Raw genomic sequence first — 12,220 nt, 5'->3', positions numbered from 1 at the left:
AGCCAGAGACTTCCAGGGTCAGGAACCACTGCCCACCCCCTGGGTATAACGTCACAGCACCAAGGCTCTTCTGTGAAATGGAGATCTTGGAGTGGTTTTTATTTCCAAATTAGAGGGATAGGAGATTTCAAAACATCAGAAATTTGCCATTAAACCTGATAAATTCTCTATCAGGCAGCTGTGCCAGGAACGCCTTTTCCAACAGCCAGCCAAGAAGCCCCAAGATGCAGCTTACTCCTTTTTCTGAAGGCCATAACCATGTGGGACTGCAGGAGCAGAACCAAAGTTCTCTGCAGGGCAGAGGAAACCAAGAACCATCAGTAGCCATAGCCTTCCCTCTCCAGTGGGGACAAGACAGCAGGGTATGTTACTTCCAAGCATTATTTTGGAACACCATCTTAAAGAGAAACCATCCCCACAATTCATCCTGCGTGTTTGAAGCCCTTAGCCTGAATTACTGGGGTTATCGGAAGACCATTGACCTTTTCTCAGCAAAACTCACCAACCGAACTGTAAGGATTTACTGCAGCCATAACACAGAAGATTTTCTTCCTTATGATGTATGTTCACTTATTCATTTGTGCTTTTGCCTTTTTATTAAAACACGTATTATTAGAAAAGGGCAGGAGAGGGTCTTCTTTTCGCTCACTAATTTTATTTAGAAGTGCAACTGCTAAACCTAACACTTCCTGATGGATATAGACTTAACGAAGTAGCAGTGTCACCAAAGCCAAGACAACCGAAATGGAGCAGTCGGGGAGGGGAGGATTTGGGCTTAAATAGCACACAACAACTGGTGTTCGTTTTGTTAAATGCTTCTGTAAAAAAAAGCTATTGGCCCTCATGTCGCTGAAAGGGCATTCTGGTGATGTCCAACCTGTCTGATACGTAATGCAAGAAATTATTACATGCATTTTTCACACCTCCTCGGGGAGGACAAAGGCTTTGTTACTGCTAAGAAAATAATTTGAAAAAGGACAAAAGAGAATAAATTAAAGACAATATTTGTTACAAGTCCCTAGCTCTTCTTAGCAGAAACACAACTGAAAGCTCAGCATTCCCTCTGCTGCCAAATGCTGCTTCGTTGCCCTTTATAATTAGAATAAATTAAAAAGCCACAAAAAAATCTTCATCAATCTTTTCGAAGTCTTTCCAGTGATAGCGCATAAATCTCCCGACCCGATCTTCCACGTTACACACCAGCTTTTTTTTTTTAGGAATTTTTTCTGAGGCTATTTCTAGGAAAAAGCAACCAGGAAATTACAATATTTTCTGTTTCAGAACTTCAGTTGGGGTTTTTCTTTCTTCTTCTAATGCGGTCATCCAGAGACGCCCGGAATGCACAGGAGCGACGCGGAAGAATAAAGTTCAAAAATACTTCTATCGCCGGCCCCAAAAACGCAAGGGTCATTTCTCCTAATTCTTTCTGCCAAGAAATAGAAACGCTTTCTGGTTCATCGAGCAAATTGGTGGGTCTGAATTCCAGAAACTCAGATATCCTCACAAAGGCGGCACTATGACCCAACAGGTTACGTGTTCTGAATTCTGGCCGAGGGCCACTTTGTTAATAAATACAAGCGTTGAGTTCAGCTGGATTTAAAGATCGTGTTCCTCGAGCAGGTCCGGCAGCGCCAGAGCTGTAAAGTCATGGCGACAGCTCTGCTCTGACACCCGGGCACAGCGCTGCAGGTAGAACGGCCCCGGATCCGCAGCGCTGGGGGGAGGGCACAGCGCAGCCCCGCTGAGCGCACGGGAACTGCAGGGATTGCACTGCTGCCATGAGTTACACCCTCAGGTAAACGACAAGGTTTACCGAAGCTGGGCTTTAATTTTTAATACAAACTTAAGAAAGGGAAGCGGTAAGAGAGACGGTTGGAGAGAAAATTCTTTCTGGGGTTCTCCGCTCTGTTTCATTAAGAATTTAAAGAATTTCATTTTCTTCAATAATAACAACGCTAAGCAACTGGAGCTTCAGTAAGCCCCCCCAACTGTTTCTGGTCTTTTGTTTATTTTGTTGGCTATTCCACCTCATTAAAAAATCCTCATTACTCAAAATACGGTTGTTATTCCAAATTAGCCAGCGAGCACTGTTTGCAAGTCGTGTTTTGGGTGTTTCTTGTATTTGTCCCTGTGCAGCGCTGTCAGACCCATCTCACAGATTACAAGCTGAGGTGCAGGGAGGGGTCTGCCAGAGGACAAAGCCACAAATAGCACCTTCCTGCAGGAGCACAGGGCTGCAGGGAGCACAGCTCCTTAGGGATGGCACCCGTGGGCTTTCCTCTTGTGGGCACGCACCCATGCACCCAGACCTGTGCCAGCACTCCAGTTTGCTCTGTACTGCTTTCTACATAAGCAAGACTGTTAACAACCTGAGCTTGCTTTTAAATGTTTGGTTTTGAATCTAGTTGAAGTGCCATCATGTAAGTAGTTCCTCTGAGGGACGTCCTAGTTTTCCTAATTGCTTTATCCTCCCTTTTCCTCTTCCTGTAAATAAGTGACGCCGTGCTGCTATCAGCAGGAGGAGAACTGCTGGCCTGCTCCTCCCAGGCCTGCTGCAGTGATAGGCTCAGACCTGAGCGCAAGCCTTGGTTTTTTTCAGAATACAAATACACGATTCGAAATGACTCAAATAAGAATTCTTTTCTGAATGGCTTCGGGGGAAACTGTTCATAAAATCCTTTTGTTATTAGCGAAGATAGTTTATTATCAGCGCACCGTAATAAAAGGACACGTCTGCGTTATCACTGTCTGCAGGAAACAAGCAGCTTTTCCTCTCAGCTCCAAATGCTCCAGTGTCTGGGTTAAAGACTCTCCACCAGCAGCAGCAGAGCTCTCGGTAGCACTGAATCCTCACAGCTGTAGCAGCAAAAGATGCAGGCAGGCACCTAGTGGGAAATTTGGAACATTTCTACTTTCCTACACCCTTGAAACGCTGAAGTATGATGGAGAAGAGGAAAAGAGGAACTGAGGACCTCCAAAAAGAGTACGGTGAAAAGTCCTGTGCTGAGTGAGCGCCAGCAGCTGGGATGCCAGATTATCTTTGCTGTTTAAACATGGCTATACATACATATGTTAGTGCCCAGGTTCCTCAGCGCATGGCATGGATGCGCACCAGCACCGCCCCAGGAGCAAGAGGGCTTTGCCAGAGAGGAAGAGGAAAAGTTTCCCCCTGCGCTGGAGTTGAGTCGGGAGCAGGGCAGGCACGGAGCTGGGAACCCTGCGGTGCTGACAGCCTGCAGCACGGGGGAGCCGGGCAGGGCGAGAGGAAGGGGAAGGAGGAACTCTGCCGACACGAGCACCTCGCAGGTGCTCCTCGTTACATGGTCACAGCTGATCCCTTCAGCATAATCTGAAACACCTTGAGAAGGAGATCGCAATCTGCATGGTGACATTTGCAAGGCAGTCTCTACTCCCCCCCGGCGCTGCCCACACTCTCTGTTGCCATTTCTCCGCTTTTTCCCCAGTTGAGCACGTCTCAAACCCCGGGGCCTTCAGCTGGGCCCCACTGCTTACAACGCTGTGCGAAACCAACGCAGTCTCTGTGAATAAAGGCATGCCGACATGCGTAGGGGCACCCTTACAAAATGAAACACAACATTTGCAGAAGTGCATGCGGATATTTACCAAGCTGCGCATTTTACTTCTGTATTTCTGTAACTCAGAAAAGAAGGATGAGTGCAGGTTTCATGTTTTTATACTTATAGCTAATTTAAACGCTTGGAAGATGCACAACTTACAGCATCTCACCGTGGACGTGTTGTACTGTACTAGGAAGAGCGAGAAAGCATTTGTATCCATAAAAATGCCACTTGTGAGAGCTGCCCCACCAAAACAATTTGTACTTTCCAGGTGAAGGTCAGGCTCAGACAGCTGGTTTAACGTTTAAAGTCAGCGTCGAGATGCTGCCGGAAGTTGGTGTCTGTCCACACAAGGGATCTAATGGATCTGCCTTGATATTAAAAATGCACAGAAGAACTTTAGTGTAAGCTAGAACAAAAAGCTTTGAATTGCTTTACAATAGACTTGAAAGCGTGTACCGCATAGGTGGATGGAAAAAAAGTATCACTGGGGGTGCGATGAGAGTTCCATACCTATTTTTGTTCCAATAGATACTTCTGTCTAATAGGGCACATTTCTTGGGTCTCGCTTTTTCCTTCCACGTTCTCTTTCTGCTGCTTGTTCTTTGCAGAACACAGTGGGAACTGAAAAGGAAATCAGATATTCCACACGGCCTGAATGGAAGAATTTTGCTGCGATGCGCCTTTCGATTGGGCTTTTACAGTTAACCTTCAAAAATCTCTCACTTCCTCCTCACTTCTTATTCCTTAATAACATTTTCACTATGAGCACCTTTATACTGAATTGCTGTAGTCAAAACAGAACCAAAAAGATCTTAACACAGCCTCAAAAGAACGATTCCTCCTCCTCCTCCTCTTACCTCACCATCTCAGGCAGCGGTGCTACGCCCGCAGATTAATGAAAGCTAATATTCAGGGATGTAAAAATGTTCTAGGGGGAAAAAAAAAAAAGAGCTTTTGCCTTCTCTTGCCTTGAGAAGGATCAGATTCAATTCACTGTGAGAAGAAAGGTTTTGCAACGATGACGTGCATTGCAGACCTAAGTAACTTTCTCCAAAGCACTTCCTGAACATCGCAGCGCTCTTCTAGCTGCGGTTTGCTTGCCTGACAGCTTCTATCTGCTTTTTGCTCTTTTCCTCCACGTTTTTTTTTTTTCCCCTGAAGTGTATCCCACTAAACGCAGGCAAAAGGAATGAATCAAGTGAGTAAACTTTGAGAGATTTGTCAAATGATGAGAGGTGAACCTGCCACGCTTTGAGCCCCTTGGCCGGCTGAGCACTGAGCTCGTGGCCTCAGCTGTTGTACTGCTTCAGGAAGTGCAGAATTTAGAGGTCTGGCAGAAAATAATACACAGACCCAGGTGGGTTTTTTTTTAACCAGTTGTACAAAGGAAGTGGTTTTGCTGCTAGCAGGTACCTTATTTGGGATATTAAACTAATGAAAGTTCATTGCCACAGATAAATTGTGACTGCACCCCATCCAGTCTGACCTCAAGCTTGAGTGACTGAATGGAGAACATTTACAGCAGCCTTCCCTTGTCCCCCCAGCCAATCAAACTCCCACCCCTTACACTGCCAGAAGAAATCTCACTTTTGTATACATAGATATAAAGGAAAAAGAAAAATGAAAACAAATGAACTCCAAATCTCTGAGGGAGAGAGGTGTCAGCGGTTCTGTGTGCATGAAAACAGAAATCTGGCCCAAACTTCAGTCACTTCTAGTTCTTTTTTTTCCCAGCAAACACTGCTACCCACAGCAGTCACATTTCCAACAGGAACGCCCAGGCAAGCTTACCTGCAGAGATGGGAAACACCGCCGAACCAGGGCAGTGTGTGAGGACAGGCTTTTGCTAGAAAGAGTGGGAATGATAAGCAGTAGATTTTCATAGAATCACAGAATGGCCTGGGTTGAAAAGGACCATAATGATCATCCAGTTTCAACCCCCCTGCTGAGCGCAGGGTCGCCAACCACCAGACCAGGCTGCCCAGAGCCACATCCAGCCTGGCCTTCAATGCCTCCAGGGACGGGGCGTCCACAACATCCTTGGGCAACGTGTTCCAGCGCATCACCACCCTCTGAGTGAAAAACTTCCTCCTAATATCTAACCTACATCTCCCGTGCCTCAGTTAAATACTAATTTTAAAGTAGTACAGGGAAACACACCAAGACCAGCACAGGTGTTGATCAGCTGAATAGCTGAGCTCAATAACCACCGAGCTAAGCCACCGCTGGAGCCCACCAGCCGCCTGCACACAGCCTGCCGTGCAGGCAGCGCTCTGCTGCTTGCCTAACCCGCGGTGTGGGGAACACCACAGGCGTGCGGTGTAACCTGGTAACCTCGTAAGGACACTTTCCCTCTAACCCCAAGCGCTCACTTTGCCTGATTAAAATGAGTAAGAAATAATTTATGTTGGTGGTTACCGTCGAAATAGCCTGGTACACTTCAAAACCCTGTTTACACGTGTTTTAAATCCAGTATCTTCTGATCTAAGAGATAAGCTGTCTCCACACTGTCTGCTGATCGCTGCTTTTCCCTGTTTAGTTAACTTTTTGCTTTCCTGGGCTACACTGGATGCAAGTTTCACATTTGCCATGTAGGTTTGCACACAGCTTTGCTATAGGGTCGGTCGTACTGTGCCGGAGATAATGTTTCAGCAATTTAAGCCATAACAGCTGCTGTGAAGAGCTGCCATTGGCCAACCACAGAGCTGCTTTGAAGTTGCCATGTCACAATAAAACTGCAGTTTCTCACAAATGCAACGTTTGGGATTATTACCACAGAACTGGAGGTCCTTTTAGAAATCATTGATGGGAAAAATAAAGTGCATCACTAAAATGCATTCAGTGTTTTTTCTGTTAACTTTGTCTTGAAACCTGCAGCAAAATGAATCAAAACTTTGTTCTTCGTAATGACAGCGTGGAGCACAAAGAAAGAGATTAGAGTTTGCCCTGACTTCCTTTTGTGCTTGTTTATATCGTTGGAGCAGAAAGAATCTCAGCGCTTGGCAGCCCACTTCCTGAAGTCAGAAACAAATAACCTACATTTACTGCAAATGGTATCGAGGCGGCGGAGCTCTGATATCACGAGTCAATGATCTGGTCAAGTGGGAAAGATAGATGGGACACTTCCCCTTTTCATTTATAAATCCCAGCACAAGAGACAAAAGAAAAAAAAAAAAAAAGGGTCTTTTCCTGCTCCTCGAGAGAAGTGCCTGCATCGCATTCCCAAAAGCAACAAAAAAAAATCGTTACATACAAAGTACTGCAGCCGAGCTGCTCCTCACGAAAGGGGCATCGGCATTTTTGAACATTTACTTGAAAATATCATCGGAGCTGAAACTTAATTGAAATGCTAAAGCTTTGTTTGCTTCCTCGCTCTGGCACAGCTGAAACAACAAAACCAGTCGGGCAGCTTTATCCCTTCGGTCAGGTATGCGCTGAGCGAGCGACTCCCAGGAGCAGCGCTGCACCCACGGCTCGGCCCAGCCCGGCCCCCTCCGTCCTGCCCCCATCCCACCGGGACCCCTCCATCCCACCCTGACGCTCCCCCTGCTGCAGTCATGATGGTGCATGCTCGGAGGGGACGTGCCTCTGCTCTGGGGCCAGACACAGAGCGTGGTGTGGAAGCACAACCCGTGCACCCTTTTCCAAAACGTGACAAGGTTTACAGACGGGTGTTAAAGCTTTCTGTGTAAGCGATGTGTGTGTGTAAAGGGACCCCGTTCTGCTCTTGCTGTAAAGCTCCCCCCCCTCTGCCCCCCCATGTATGAGGGCTGCTCTTTATATTCCTCTCCCTGCTGTTTGTTCTCTGGATAAAATTAAATTTCTGAAATTCCACGGGAGGGTTGGAACATTCTGTAGAATCCTAAAAGCTTCAGCTTTTGAAACTTTTAAAACTTCTGTTTTTTAACGCTGTTTAAAAAGCTACCTAGAGTGGGTGCAGTCAAGGCAAGCACAGACACCCATAAAGCGCTTTTACGCCTCCTCTGCATAAGGGATTTAATGTCAAATAAGCACTACCATCTCCATTTCTCAGATGGCAGCCTGGGCTGGGCCCTCACCTTCCCCAGGTGGCAGCGGGGCTTCCAGCCAGAAACCTTTTCCTGCTCCTTTCAGTACAGGAGCTGGAACAAAGCCTTGGAGCATCCCGAACACATTCAAAGTACTTATAACAAGTTTTCCTCTTAGCTCTGCAATCCTAGAAGCATCCATACGTAAGCAACACAGAAAATCCTACCCACACCAAGATGCCCTTCAGCCCTAGCAAGCTTCCTTTAGATTAAATACAAAGAACTTCAGGAAATGGCCCGAAAGTCAGGAGGACTCAGACAGCTTGAAAGATAGGATTGTTTGTAACACTGATGTGGGGCAGAGTGGAGCCTGGCAGAGGTTATTTCAGCTTCCACAGCACTCACAGCAGATGAGGAAACGAAGACTTTGAGAAAGGTGAGGTTTGTTTTTTAGAGAACAATTGTATTGGTAGAGCACACAAGGTGGGCTGGTGCCAAAGTGTGCAAAGCAATAGGAAACCATAAATCTAGATCGTTTAGGGACAAATGTAGCATCTCATCCCGCATTTGTTATCACTCACCGCAACAAAGTAACTTAGCAAAGTGGGTAGCACCGGGTCAGTTTTACTCCCATTGTCAGGCATCTCGAGTGCAGCTGGAAACTGAGCGAAGGCAGAGCGCCCGCACCGTGTGCAGTTCATCAGTGGGGTCTAAGCTGCTTTTGATGCCATGAGGACATAGCTAACAGAGGAGGGTAGCTGCGACATTAGTGATTTCTTTTCCCTGACTTGGGAATATCAGTTGTACCTCCTTTTCCCACAGTGGGAATCCTTTATTATTATTTACAAGCAATTCACTTGTAAGCAGGTAAAAACTCATGATCGGAATCAAATTACCGCGCTCCTGATGATACTAAATGAAATGAGCACTTTATTAGGAAACAAAAGCTTCCAGAGAGACTATTTAATAAGAACATTGGTTTCTGTAATACTCTAATGATAATTGCTAGTGAGACAATTATTTTTCTTGCCCAATGATTCTTCCCCCCCAGTGAGAACTGGTGTAGTCAATACTTAGAGCATAATATAATTATTGAGTTCATTAATAGACAATATTGCTTTTCCAGTCATTAAGCTAGATTTGTGCATCTGTTTGAACGAGGGTATGTAATTCTCCAACAACGCAGTGCGTAGTTTTTAATGCTCTCCAACAGCCAAAGGAAGAGCAGTGTGAGCCCGGCCCTGTGCAAACCATGAGCTTGGGAAGCCGTGCTCCGTGCTCGCAGCACGATCCCACAGGGTGGGCAAGGACAACCCTTCCCCGCCTTCCCAGGAAGCTTTGGGAATACAGAGGTGAATAATAGAAAATTACTTCTGCTATTTTTACACTCCATCAGGCAGCGCAGAGAACAGCTGATGTGATCAGATGGCCAGAAGGATGGGAAGAGCCTGGTGTCTCCTTGGTCCCGTGGGCCTTTTGTCCCGAGAGGAGCCCTTAAGGGGTTATCAGCCCAACTCCTTGTTCCTTACACCCAGTCTAAATCTCCCCTGCCAGCTGGAAACCATCTCCCCTTGTCCTACCACAACAGTGAGAGGGACTTCCCGAGCCTGGAATAACACTGCACCACTCAGCTCAGTGCCAGCTGCAAACCTGCTGAGGTTGCACTCTGTCCCACTGTGCATGCCAACGATGAAGACATTAAAGTGCAAAAAGGTGACAGGCAAATCAGTAAGGCACTCTCACAGTTAGTACCCGCCTCTCACCAGGGCAGAAATAGAAAGAAAGGTCAGAGATAGAGGTAGTTTATGCTACCTACATGAAGATGCTCTGCCTCAAATACAGCCTCCTCCCCTTGACTGAGCTCTCCTTGCAGCACTGCAGAGCAGCACCAACTTGACTGTGATTAACAACAGCATTACCCAATTTTATCAAAACCTTATAATTTTTTTTAAATGGTATTAATTCTGAAGATTTTGGAGTCTATTTAGGCTGTTTACTCCATAAAGTTCTAGCCTTACTAACAGCCAAATTTCCACATGAATCAGAGGAAGAAGCTTTTCTGTAATTTTCTGTTGATGCTTGCAGATACAATAAATGTGCAGACTCCTACAGCACCTTAAGCCTGCAAAGAGGGGAGCGGTGAGACAGCAGCACACCGTGGGGAGGCACGAGGCCTGAAAGGAAACGAAATGTAAGAGAAAACTGAGAACTTCATACAGCAGAGAACCAGAACTACGTCTCTCATAAATACCATTCTAAACAGAGTAGTGGGAAAAGAAGCTGATACCAAGCAAGTGGACCAAGACAAGAACTTTCACAGAACATTCAGCATAGTGCCAGTAATTACTGTTCATAATGAGGGAAAACAAGCTGCAGTTGTATCATAGTAGCGCAGCACATAATGCTGTTTGAGTTTCCCTTCTGTATGGTTTTGTATGCTGGGTGCTGATAAAGATCTTTTCCTCTAGTTTCATGTTTGCGTGGTATTCTTGTGTAATGGCCAAACCTGTCTGGTACAGATTCTCCTGTCTCTCCTGATTAATGTCCTCCTCTCTGGACCCCACGGGAGAATCTAGGAGGCTTTTGTTGGTTTTTGACCACTTGCTGCATCACCTGAGCTGTCATTCTCTGCTTCAGCTGCGCATTGCTCAAAACCCAGCAGTCTACTCTGTGCATTGCTTGAGTTTTTACTTCTGGTTTTTTTTTCAGAGCATTTTTATCCAAATTGGTGCTGAACCCAGATTTAGGAGTGATCAGCGCCACGGGCATACAACGTGGATATCCCCATGTCACTCAGATCAAGAATTTCAAGTCCTTGTCTGCAGGGAGCCAAGAACAGCACAGCTGCTACAAACTGAGCAATTCCAGGCTTCTGAATTCCCTCTCACTTGACAGCAGTGCACGAGGAACCCTGGATTCTTCAGTTTTTAAATGAAGAGGCAACATCTAGTACTCAGTACCAAGAGCAAGGGAAGCACATCGGCATCATGTGCAGGCATCCCAGCTGCAGTGCAAGGCATTGCCGTGCCAGCTGAGCCCTCTACTGTGGCACAAGCTAACAGCTGGAGGTTAGATAGTCATCAACTGCTGCCAGCCTCAGGGAAATGAGCTACACCTGTCCTGTCGGGCACTATTGCTTCAGCCTGGAGAACCTGGCTGTATGGGAACAGGAAAAGGTGAATTAAATAAAGTTATTTGATGTGACATTCCCATAGAAACTGTTGCTGCAGCAACAAGATCTTAAGCTTCTTAAAAATAAATAATAACAATAGAAAAGACTTTGTCTCCCAAGCCACTTCTTCAGAAAAGAACGTTCTGCCTGGGAAGAGCCCAGGCCAAGCTCTGCTCTGCGCCCAGCAGGTGTATGGCACAGCAGGACTGCAGTCACCACTACTCCCCATCCATATTTTGTGGCAGTCCATCGTCCGTTTCACTAACAGCATTTATTAGCTCCCCTTAAAACATGAAAGAGAAAGAAAGCAACGCATTCGTCCGCAATGTACTTATTTTGAATGGCTAATTGGGAAACGGGGGAGGGCTCACGCGTGAAAATTGGAGTGCATTTCTTACTGATGCTCGCTATTACATTTGACAGATAGCATTTGCCTCCAACCTTTCAAACCAGAAGTGGAACAGATGTTCATGAAAACCCAGTTAATTTCCTGCCATTTGTGAACTGATTAGAAACTGAAACATTAGCACACTGACACTTCTTTATTTTTAATCTTGCTCATGTTTTGAAAGGAAAAGAACCACCGGGAGCTAAGGTCTGGTTTTCAGAGAGGGATGGCCACACATTTTTATTTCCTCTTTTAACCCAAACCTGTGCTGCTGAGGAAATAAAAAAAAGAGCAGAGCGGACTCCCCGCAGCCCATAGAAAGCGAATGCTGCAAACCATCAGCTCGTGCTCAGCTGATGCAGCACTGCGAGCACAGGGAAAGGCATCGCTGCTTTCTCACACCCCTACCTCCTGCCACAGCTGCTGAGCTCCTGAACAAAGGCTCTGAAGCTGTTTGCAAACACCACTACCAAACAGGCAGTTCTGTTGTACGGGTCATTGTCAAAAACTCCGCGTTCTGCCCCATAATGAGGAAGGAGGAATGAGGAACTTTTCCAGTTCTAGTTTTCAGTAGCGGTGTCACGGAGCTGCATCCACAGCAGGCCAAGCAGGCTCTGCTTTCACAGTTCCCAGGACAGAAATCCAGGCCCAGGTACAGCCCTGGTATCTGCAGGCTGGATTCAATTCTAAACTGAATGCCGTCTCCAGGTCTAATTCAGGGACAATTAGCTTTCGTTATAAATATTTATGTACTCTTATTAATCCCAGTGGGAGAACTTCGGGCATGGATTAGCAGCAATTTCTGTACTCCTGCCCCAAGAAAGCTGAGCCTTTTGCTCTTCTGGGTGAGATGTAGGAAGTTACTCAACAGCAAAACCGGTCAGAATTTTTCTGACCAGACCAGATTGCATTGGACAACCACCACTCGCTAAGCCTGCAGCGTGTTGCTGGCACACCCTGGGGTTGAGGGAGCCCCCAGCCCTGGCCCAGGCTGTCCCCAAGGCATCTGCTGGGGCTCTGCCCCCCACCAGGCTCAGCACTTCTCTCACAATGGCACTCAGGGGTCCCACTT

At 46.4% G+C, this 12,220-nt stretch overlaps 1 long non-coding RNA gene across 1 annotated transcript; it reads left to right on the top strand.

The window, feature by feature from the left end:
* LOC110408410 lies at positions 410–10,055 on the top strand. Its single transcript, XR_002444313.1, has 2 exons — positions 410–1,795; positions 9,674–10,055. It is a non-coding gene; the product is annotated as an uncharacterized LOC110408410 (long non-coding RNA).

Source organism: Numida meleagris, chromosome 19, assembly GCF_002078875.1.
Source record: "Numida meleagris isolate 19003 breed g44 Domestic line chromosome 19, NumMel1.0, whole genome shotgun sequence".
Taxonomy (NCBI): domain Eukaryota; kingdom Metazoa; phylum Chordata; class Aves; order Galliformes; family Numididae; genus Numida; species Numida meleagris.
The sequence above is the reverse complement of the archived record's forward strand: the minus strand, read 5'-3'. Positions and strand labels throughout refer to the sequence as shown.